The sequence below is a fragment of the Hemitrygon akajei genome, chromosome 25 (assembly GCF_048418815.1).
Source record: "Hemitrygon akajei chromosome 25, sHemAka1.3, whole genome shotgun sequence".
Lineage (NCBI taxonomy): Eukaryota > Metazoa > Chordata > Chondrichthyes > Myliobatiformes > Dasyatidae > Hemitrygon > Hemitrygon akajei.
The window spans coordinates 51,124,914-51,136,279 of record NC_133148.1 but is presented as its reverse complement, the minus strand read 5'-3'; the positions used below and the strand labels follow the sequence as shown (position 1 = coordinate 51,136,279).

The window sequence follows — 11,366 nt, the reverse complement described above, 5'->3', positions numbered from 1 at the left end:
AAAAGTCTGAAGGCACTTAAATAACCTGGACTGGATGGTCGACACCTCAGGGCTCTGAAAGAGGTAGCTGAAGAGACTGTGGAGGCATCAGCAATGATCTTTCAACGATCACTAGATTCTGAAATGGTTCCAGAGGACTGGAAAATTGCAACTGTCACTCTATTCTTCAAGAAGGGACAGAGGCAGAAGAAGGGAGATTATAGGCCAGGTGGTTAATAGTTAGTGCAGACTCAATGGTTAATAATGGTTAGTACAGACTCGGTGGTTAATGATTAGTACAGAAGCCTAGTAAATGTTCCTGGGGTTAAACATCAAAACAGTTAAGTGTGACCCCACTGCAATCTGAAGGGGAATGCAGACCTGAATCACTAGTGATTAATGTTCACCAGACACTGCCTGTCTCGCTGTTTTCTGATTTTATTTTCTATGCTCTTGCACATTCTAATAGAAAATGTGACTTCCTTGGGACTCAGCCCCCGTTCATCATCAAAAAACTTTTGTGGCTCATTTGTGGACATGGTCGGTCTGCAATGCAAAATAATTGGACAATTTTATGCAAAAGCAACTACTTGCATTGACAGTGTGGCTTTAATAGAGGAAATCATCAGAAGGTGTTTCACAGGAGCATAAATCAGATGTCAGGTCATAGAAGGAGAGGGGATGACAGGTGAGGAAGTGTCTGGTCAGAGCAGGAATCTGGAAGCAATGCCTCAGACCAACGGGATGATGTGCTGAAATGGTTTACACCACAATTTACTGACTCATTGAGACGTCTGACACAGAGTGATGGAAGAGTGAAGGGAAGGGAACTGACATCCATAAGATGGATTTAAATTAAAGAGGAAGAGAAAGACACGGACTGCAAGTTTAAATTCATTAGAATGAATCTGTGGACTTTGAGGAAGCTCCACAGACAGAGTAATTGACAGTCGGACTGGACTCCCATATGGAGGAGGGTGAGAGGAAACTCAAGAATAATTTTAGAATGAGTTCATGGGAAAACATCAGTAAAGTCCATGTAAATTATTTAATTCATTTATTTATTGGCACACAGCGTGGACTAGGCCCTTCTGGCCCTTCAAGCCACACTGCCCAGGAATCACAATTTAATCCTCGTCTCATCACAGGACAATTTACAGTGACCAGTTAAAGCACCAACTGGTATGTCTTTGGACTGTGAGAGGAAACTGGAGTACCCAGTGGAAACCCACACATTCTTGGGGAGAAATTACAAATTCCTTACAGGCAGCGACAGCAACTGAACCCCAGGTCGCCTGCACTGGAAAACATTCTGCTAACCACTACACTAACATGCCACCCCAAATGCTGGGTTCCCCAGCCTGTCTGATGGATTTGTTGGTCAAAACTTAAACTTGTGTTGGGTCCTGATGTTTTTTCAGCCTAAAGTTCTTCAGAAGTCAGAAAGGGCATTAAAACCCATTTCTTATGACTGATGATTACTGGTAGCAGACATTCCATTCAAATTCCATTGCTTAAATTAACCAACAAAATAGTCCCTATTCGAGCAATGTGATATCTGCCACTGAAACTGGGAGTTTCCAGGAGATACACAGACAACGGCAACCCACTGAACAATTCCATGTATATAAGTAATTATTTAAAAACAAACAACATAAGAGAGTTAAGCTACAATGAAAATAGGGTATAGTCCAATCTAACACCTGAAAGTGCAAAATTTCCAAAATGATAAGGGAGCACCATCCCAGTACCTTCCCTGGGACAGTTATTTTCAGGTATTGTGAGATCTATTAATCTGTTCTCACCAGAACAGATACACAGTTTAAAGAGACAAATCCAGTTCAGGTGATATTATTTTATTCAAGGTGAACACAAAAATCAAATAGCAAGCTACTGGCCCAAGGCTCTTACAGGAGTAAAACTAGACATTTTACTGTCCAGATGTCAAAAAGAAAGGTTTAGTAGATATCTGAACTTGTAGACCTCATCGGCTGACAACCTTGCAATGACAATTGGATGACAGATCATTGAATCTCTCTGAATACGCAAGTTTGTTATACTGGATATTAAGGGCCTGAGAGTTTTCAGGTCAATGATAACCCCCAGCTCAGTGATTCACAGTGATTGTGGTCTGTGTTGCTGCTTCAGTCTAAACTAGATTCACCAGGCAGCCTTCGTTCTCTTTAATAAACATCAGCTCCAGCATGTCATACCGGGATTCTGCCCACAGATGTAATGTTGACAAGGCAGTCTGTGGCATCTTTTAGTTTCTCCTTATTTTCCACTTTATTGCTGCCAATTCACAATTATCTGATCACCTGAACTAGAGACGTCAGGATGGACTTCTGTGCTCAATTTGAGCAAACACACTTTCAGTTGCTGGTAGGAGTGTCCCGAACATAAAATGCAGGTGTACATACATTTGAACTGCTCATACCCATAGCAAAATCAATAAATCAATCAGTTACAGTCAATTATCATTAGAGTGAGCCTGTTTCTGACACGTGGCAAATGCTCTGTAATGAGGAGAGGGTCTTGCTGTCTCTGTGTCTTTTGTCCTTTGGTTTTGATTCATTTTGTCTCATTCTGTGTAATAAACATGAACCTGTTGGTTGGTGCAAAGCACAAGGTTAGAATTGTATTTCCATATGTAAAACAGTGTGTTTATTCTATTTAGTAACACAGCTCCACTGGGAGGGCCCCCTGCTCAAATTAAACCTGTCTGTGAAACCTAAGAGGAAGTGTAAGGACTGAGTGTTAATGTTATCGCAGAGTTTCAGACATCTGTCAGCTATTAATAACTAATAGTTTCTGAGCTTCAAGTAAACCTACAACACAGAACAGTACAGCACAGGAACAGGCCCTTCAGCCCATGATGACTGTGACAACCAGAACACCAAATTAATCTAAACTGAACTATCTGCACAGAATCCATATCCCTCCATATCCTGAATGGTCATGTGCTTTTTCAAATGTATCTCAACTGTACTATCATGCTGATTCACCACCACTCCTGCCAGTGTATTCCAGGCACCTATCACTCTCTGTGTAAAAAAATACAACCTCCTTTGAATGTTACACCCCTCACCTTAAAACCCTTTTGGATATGACATTTTACCCTGGGAAAATGACTCTGACTGTCGACCCTATGGATGACTCACCTACTTTTATAAGCCTCTATCAGGTTGCCTCTCAGCCTATGGTCCAGAGTAAACAGTCAAAGATTGTTCAACCTCTCCTTACAGATAATATTCTCTAACCCAGGCAACATGCTCGTGAACGTCCTTTACACCCTCTCCAAAGTTCCCACGTCCTTGCAATGAAGCAACCAGAACTGAAGGTTCATGAAGTTTCACCCAGGTTAATGCAGGCATGAAAACCTATGAAAACCTAACTTGGACAAAAAGCAATCTGTACTCACCTCTTACACAGTCCCATGAAATTCTTCCAGAAGGGACACTGTCTCCTTGATGCGGGAATGTACTGGATTTGACTTTTGGGCTCTTTCCTGTGAAAATGGGAGCATTTTTTACCTCATTAGTAATATGTGAATGTTTTAGCTGTTACCCTGGATATGAGGGTCATGAGAAGATTGAAAGGCAAAAATCACAGATGATAAAAATATCTGATAGGGTGGAGGAGAAAGGTGGATCAGTCTTTAGGAGAGTAAAATTGTTGTAAACAATCATTAATCATCCAATCTGGATTATCATCCAATTTGGATTATCTATCCAGAGAGTTGGTAGAATATGGATCTCTCTCCCACAAAAGCGAAAGTGGAGAAAAGGAACAGAAAGAGAACTTAACTCAGTAGCACAAAATGGAGTGACAGGAGGTTCCTGCAGAAAATAAACAATGGCATGAAATAATTGGTCTGAATCTGCTCCTGTGCTGTATGTTTCATTTAAGTCTGTCTCGTACCAGTCATGGGAGAGAAACAAAACTTATAGTGTTTCTTTCCTTCACTGTGGTCCTCTCCCACTCTCTTTATCTCTTCCCGGACATTCACTCTCCTGTTCCACAAAGCACTCACTGCATATCCACATCATTTCCCTCTCATTTCCTCTTTCCCCTTTCTGTCACCCCGTTCATCACTTCCTCCCCATTTCTTTCTCTCCCACTTCATGTCTTTTATCCTCTTCCTCCTTCACTCTCTCTCTGTATTCCTCTCTTTATTTTCCCTTCACTTTTCTGTCCATCACACAATCCCAAACACTTTCTCAGGAACTGTTGTTTCCTAACAGTCAGGTATATCAGATCATCAGACACAACTAGTTTCTGCCTTCATTCCCATCAGTATCAGAAGCAGGTTTAATATCACTGACATATGTTGTGAAATTTGTTGTGTTGTGGCAGCAGTACAGTGCAACACACAAACATCATAAATTACAATAAGATACATGTCTATATAACTCATGCAAATTGAGAGCAAAAACAGGAGGTAGTGTCCATAAATTGATTCATTGCCTGTTCAGAAATGTGATGGCAGAGGGGAAGAGGCTTTTCCTGAAATGTTGAGTGTGTGTCTCCAGGCTCCTGTACCTCCTCTCTGAAGTAGTAATAAGAAGAGAACATGTCCTGTGTGATGTGGGTCTTTAATGATGGATGTGGCTTTTTGAGGCATTGCCTTTTGAAGATTTCCTCAATGCTGGGGAAGATGTTGCCCGTGATGGAGCTGGCTGAGTTTGCAAGTCTCTGCAGCTTTTTCTGATCCTGCGCAGTGGCCTGTCTGTACCAGACAGCGATGCAACCACATCGAATGCTCTCCATGGTACATCTGTAGAAATCTACTAGAGTATTTGGTGAAACACCAAATCATCTCAAACTCCCAATGAAATTTAATCTCTAATGTTCTTTCTTTGTCATTTCATCAATAAGTTGAACCCAGGATAGATCTTCAGCGATGTTGACAGCTGGGAATTTGAAACTGCTCACCCTTTCCACTGCTGATCCCTCGATGATACCTGGTGTGTGTTCCCCCACGTTCCCTTCTCACAGGCACAATCAATTCATTATTCTCACTGACACTGAGTGGAAGGTCGTCATTGAGACACCGCTCAACCAGCCAATCTATCTCACTTCTGTACACCTCCTCATCACCATCTGAGATTCTGCCAACAACAGACAAATGTGAACATGGCATTTGAGCTGTGCCTAGCCACACAGTCATGGGTGTAGAGAGAGTAGAGTGGAGCATGTTCCATATCTCAATTCAGAATGGGACAAAGAGGTAATGGGAGCTAGAATGGGATAGCCAGCTGTGAGATTTTTAACTTACAGCTGTAAGCAGAAAAAGTTTTAAACAATCTGTAATGAATACAAGCCAATGGTAGGTCGAGGCAGGTACACATGAAAATGCTCAGGTGTGGTGGGAAACATAAGGAGGTAAACTGCCCACAGTCACAGAGGTTGTTGTTTGGCGAGCTCGTGTTTCAAGAGAGGTCTTGTTTCTGTTGTGTCAGCTGACTGACACAGATTCCATAAGGGAATAACCAGTCCAGGCAGACAGAGAAGGAATGTGGAACGTTGACTTAGGGTCAGAGACCACTGGCAGGTTTGGGTTCTAATAAATTGTAAGGACATATTTAAGCTAAAAGTTTCAATGTGCTGCAGTTAATGGGGAAAACAGGGATACAGAGGGGTAGATATTACACTGCTATAGAGTAGAGATCTAATAGACCACATCTGGGGCACTGGCTGCGATTCTTGGCATCACCCCTCAGGAAGCATGTGTCTTCCTTGGAGAGGGGTTGTGTGGATGAGGCACAGTGAATTGCTACTGGGACAGGGATAGAATATTTGGTCTGGTCTCCTGTTCCCTGAAGCATGAGAGATTGGGGAGTTTAAAAACATTCAAGAATGGTGCAAAAGAATAACATAAAGAATCTGTTACTTCAGGATATACAGGGCACTGGAAATCTGGAACTCTCCCTGGGAAGTGGTCAAGACTGGGGAGTGGTGAGAGGTGTCAGTCGAATTTTCAAAATTAATAGAATTTTGTTTGAGTTAAATTATTAAAACATGTGGAGCCAAGGAGAATAAATGGAGCTCAGACACATGTCAGCTGAAGAGGGAATAGACTGGAGGGCTGAACAACCTCCTTCTGACACTCAGTGCACGGTATAAATTTGAACAGAATCTCTGTGTGCAGTTGTTGATTTACCAGAAACACCCATTTTATATTTTCATTCTTGACAGGTGGGTGAAACTGGGCAGTGATATAGGGGATATTTCCTTCTCAGCTTCCTGTAGGAGCTGTGGTTTGACTTAATCTGAACAGGGGGCCTTCCAGAGGAAATAGGCGTACTAAAAAGAATAAGCTTGCTGCTCAAGGCATGGAAATAGTTTTTTGATTAAGGGACCAATACCAATAAACAATTCCTGTATTTCTGAAAAGAGGGTTGACTAATGGGTCTAGGAGTCTGAAGGGAGACTGGGTCCATGCAAGTATGGAGACATCTGTCCTCTGGGAAGTAACTGTACAATGTCCTCTGTATGCCATGCTTTTTCTTCCTCGTGACTTTTTCCACATCAACTTTCAGGTTTTGCACTTCATTTGAACTGTCGATGGTCATCTTCAGGTTCCCTTCAAGATTCCACTTCCCTCTTCCGAGATTTGTCACTCTCTCCAATCTCTCAATCTTCATTTCAAACACTTTAACTCTGTAGTTCTCAGCCGATCACTTTAAAGTGTATTTCATAACGGTATCTGGTGTGAGTTTGATACTGTGTGTGTGCGTGCGGCATAAACTTGATTCCCACAGCACCTGCGTGTATGGGAGGTGGGGTTGGTGAGTGGCTGGATCTCCTTTTCCCCTAGACATACACCAGCCTGTTGGGTAAGTGTTACATAAAAATATAAAGCTGACTTGAACCAAACTTAAATATTGGGTTCTATGGTAAGAAAACAGAGATTGGCTCAGATTGAAGGTGTAGCTTATTTACACTGCAAGCAGGAAATTTGTGCTTTGGCCCAATGCCATTATACTGATGGTTCCAACTAAACTGTTCCAGTACAGATACAACACTGACATCTGCACAAGAATGGGAAAAATTGTCTAGTATGACCATTATCAAAATACAGAACAAATCTAATTAGACAATAATGGCCTAATTCATCTACACAATCTTCCGTAAAGTGATGGAAGCCATAGTCAACAGTATTGGAAAGTGACAGTTACTCACCAAATAATCTAATCACCAGTGACTAGTTTAGGTTTTGCTGGGACCACTTGGTTCTTCATTGATTAATCTTGTTGTCTTATCTGTTGCTATCAATTCCTCTGGCAACACATTCCAGATGCCAACCTCAATTTTGCCTCATAAATCTCATTTATACTTTTCCCCTCTCATCTGAAACCTCTGCCCACTGGCGTTTGATATTTCTACTCTAAAAAAAGTCTGTGACTATCTATGCTTCTGATAAATTTACATACTTCTGTCCGTCCATCCCACAGACCCCAATGCTCCAGAAAAACAGTCTAAGTTTACCCCACCTCTCCTTCCAACTAATATGCTCCAATCCAAACAACACTTGACCGAATCCACTCTCAACCTTCTCCAAAGCATCCACATCATTCCTGTAATGCAATGACTAGAACTTTAGCTGCTGCAAATGTGAAATACAAACTCAAGATAAGCTGGACAATTTTGGAAGGGATCCTGTATGATCTGAGAATTCAGCAGAGGCTCTCCCCGTGGATGCTATCAAAAGCCTTTTCAAAGTCCATGAAATTTATGTACAGTTGTCTCTGCCACTCTGTGCATTGCTCTATGATGTTACACAGCACAAAGATCTGGTTGACAGAGCCTCTATTCCTCCTGAAGCCAACTTGCTCCTTCTTCAACCAAACATCTACAGCATCTGTAATCCACTGAACAATGATTTTGGTGAGAAAAAAGTGTGATGCCACACCAGCTGTTGCAATTACTTAGTGCTCCTTTCTTGGGCAACCTTGCTCCCTTTGTCCAGTCCGTGGGCACCTGTCATCGTTCCCAGATTATAGTAAACAGTGGTTACAGGATACCTGCTGCAACCTTTGGTTCAGTTTTTGGACATTTCGGCTTTCAAATTGTCACGTTCTGGAGCTTTGCTGTTTTAATGATTTAATCACAGTAACAATCTCTTTTTCCTGGGTGGATCTGCATTGATGTCAAGGTCCTCTGCATCTACTCAGTAAATCTCTGAAATACCCTGTCCATCGTGCTTCATGCTCTTGTCAAAAGCAGAGCGTTCTTACCTCTCATGGGGCTACTGGATCTGGCTTGGAACTTTCTGCATACTAAATTTTGAAATCTTGTATATATTTTCCTGATCATGTCGACAGGTTTCTGCTGTGTCCACCACTGCCAGGTCTTCTATGTAGACTCCCTTATCCATTCTTAGAAGCTCTTCACTTCCTTGCTAGCTTCAGTGAATGCCAATTGAAGTTTCACCTTAATTCGTGTTGACTTTGCATTGAACACCTTCTCCCTAATTTTAGATCTTTCTTCTAAGGCTATCCATGTTTCCAGCTGTATCCATTCTGTTTTTCTTTCCAGCTCTGTAATGTAGACAAGCCTCAGTGATCTCCTTGAACACTGACACAATCTGTTTCCACACTGTGTTGATCTTGTCTACTGACACATCCTCGTCAAGGCCTGAAATCTGTTCTTTAAGTTGAACGATGATGGCAGATCTCACACTGGTGTCCTTCATCTTCTCAACATCAAAACATCTTTGTACATGTGCTCTGGTCCCAGTGCTTCTCAGCTTGAGTTTTATCATGGTTACAGCAAGGTGGTGGTTACTTCCTGCATCTGCTTCTCTCTTCACCTTTACACCCTGCAAGGATTGTCTCCATGTACCATTCATCATTAAATGGTCAATCTGGATCTTGTCACTTCTATTGGGTGAGCACCATGTCAGTTTGTGGATTTCATGGTGTGGAAAGAGGGTCCCTCCTGTGACCAGATTGTTCATGGCACAGAATTCCACCAGTCTTTCACCGTTGTTATTGATTATTCTACATCCTTATGTATCCATGACCCTGGTAAAGTGTGAGCTGTATTTTCCACTTTGCCATTTAGATCTCCCATGATGATGATTATGTCATGACATGGTGTTAACTCTACCTCTGCTGTTTGTAGAAGGTGTCCTTTTCTTCAATGTCACTCTTGTTATTTGGAGCACAGCACTGGATCACAGTCATTTTCACTTGCTTCACTCTCAGCCTGACTCTCACCAGCCGACTGTTGATTGGTTTTCACTCCAGCGGGCACTTCTCAATGCCTTTCTTCAAAATGACAGCTACACCATCATGACACTGACCATCTTCCCTTCCTGGATATAAAACTCTTTCACCAGTTGGTGGCTTTATTCTGCCAGACCCTGTCCATCTGCTTTCACTGACGCCAGTGTGTGTTGGCTGTAAGGACACATTACTGTGGGTATTTGTGTGAGCTTGCCAGTGTTGTACATGGTTTGTACATTCCAAAAAAACATTTTTGGTCTTGGATTTTGTGAAGTTCATGGCTCCCTTCACCATGGCAGTAGCTTCCTGTCAGTTTTCACTACCGTCAGCCATGCAAGTTCTGGGTGCTGACTAGGGAATACCATCACACTCAGATGTAGAAGGATTCTTCATTGCTGTTTCCGTAACTGTGATGCAGTCGGTGATGAGGATGGTTTGGACCCAAATGCTGGAGTATCCGAAGCAAAGATCAAGACACGGAATCAAACTGGATCGAGAACTGAGCGCAAAACAAATGATAGATGATATCACCAGTAGGGATTACGAGTGTAACATCAGTTCAGGTGTCCTTTAAATACTCAATTCTCAGTGCCCAAAACTTGATTGCCAATTAGCGGGATCATCCTGAACCTTAAAGGGACTGCAACCAGCTATCCGTACTCCTGAGAGTTCAAGCGTCTAAATCCTGGAAGCTGGCACTGTTGGGAGCATCTCGAAACAATAACAATTTTTCTTTTTGACTAGTCAGGTTCAGTAAACCTGACCTGAAACTCTGAACCTGCAGGAACACTGGACCACTCTTAGTATCACCTCTGCTCTTTGACCTGTTTGGCATAGGTGACCCTGCCAAGGCACTGACTGAAGCCAACACAGATCTCTGGGTAACTGAGCCACTCAAGCCTCCAAACCCTACAGCAAGGTTGTGGTCCTCTTGAAGGAAAAAGAAACATCATTTTGGTTGGTGCCATGGTGGGGGTTGTTGTATCAGGTGGACATAAAATATTTGGAAAGTTCTCCACTATCTGTCCCAAGATTGATCCTTCAACCAGCATCACAGAAGGTCAGTTCTCTTTATACATCAATGCTGTTTCAGAGAGGTTGCTCTGTGTAATTCAGGTTCCACCTTCCCTTTGGGACAACAGAGACGCTACTTCGAAAGGCACTTCATTGAGTGCAGAAACTGCTCTGGTTTGCCATGGAGTCATGAAAGCTACTGAGTGGTGGCAAATCAGCCCGAGAGGGGGGAGCTTTGGTTTGATTAGTAATTCAGTCAGTGTGGTTTATACTTTACTGAGGATGCAGGATTTGGGACACTCAGTATTTCCGTACCCAAGATGGGTAAACAGAATTAGCCACCTTGCTGATCTGCACCTTGGATGCATTCCCCTCCCCGTCAGTTTCCTTTCAATACAGATCGTTCTGCATCGCTTGTCTGACAACCTACTGGGGAGCATCCTGTTACTAGCAACAATGACTTCTCCTGTTGTGTGGCTTCCACTCCTAAGTTCCCTGCAGCGCTTGGCACTGAAATTTATGGTACCAGGTCCCTGAAAAAGAAAACGTCTTAAAAGTGTAAATTCCACCCACTTCTACCAGGAATCTCTGTTGAACATTGATTCTTGTGGTGTGGCTGCAGTCAGAAGATTGTGTGGTAATTTTTTTTGTTGCTTAATACATTTTCCTGCAAAGACAGTCTCAGACTGTGTCTCTATGGAGAATATCTGTCCAGTGACTGGTGTCTCTCAGTCCCTGTCGCCGGGATTCTGTGTGTTTCAGTTTACACAAACTGTTCATCGCTGAAACTGATGAATCGAGCAGAGTGTGACAGATCTTTAATCCGGATCTGGTCACTGCCGCTGACCTGCCGCCTGTTGCAGAGACAAACATCTTTTGGGGAATTGAAATCGCTGCTGTGGGCGGGGACAGGAAGCTGCGCCTCTGGTTTCAGTGTGTGAGAGCCTGTACAAACCGCGGCTCCCTCTCTCACTCACAGCCCACGTCCCTATTTAAACAGCGCTCACTGCGGCTCCGGACAAAGCCGGCCTGAGCTGAAGCCACCGATCTCAACAGTGTCCAAGTCCGGCTCAGTGTTCAGGGCGATGGGGGTCGTTCCTTATCTCTGTCTCCTCCTGTCTTGTCTGGCAGGTGGGTGTC

The 11,366-nt window shown here is 42.9% G+C and overlaps 1 long non-coding RNA gene across 2 annotated transcripts in view; it reads right to left on the bottom strand.

The window, feature by feature from the left end:
• Nucleotides 1-1,959: 1,959 nt before the first annotated feature.
• Nucleotides 1,960-11,366, bottom strand: part of LOC140716625 (uncharacterized) — a 109,870-nt gene continuing 100,463 nt past the window's right edge. The window contains exon 4 of one of the 2 annotated variants that reach the window (XR_012096332.1): nt 1,960-2,584. This is a non-coding gene — a long non-coding RNA (uncharacterized lncRNA). Of the gene's footprint in view, nt 2,585-3,420; nt 3,488-11,366 lie in introns of those variants that run through there. The other variant, XR_012096333.1, reaches the window with a different exon arrangement.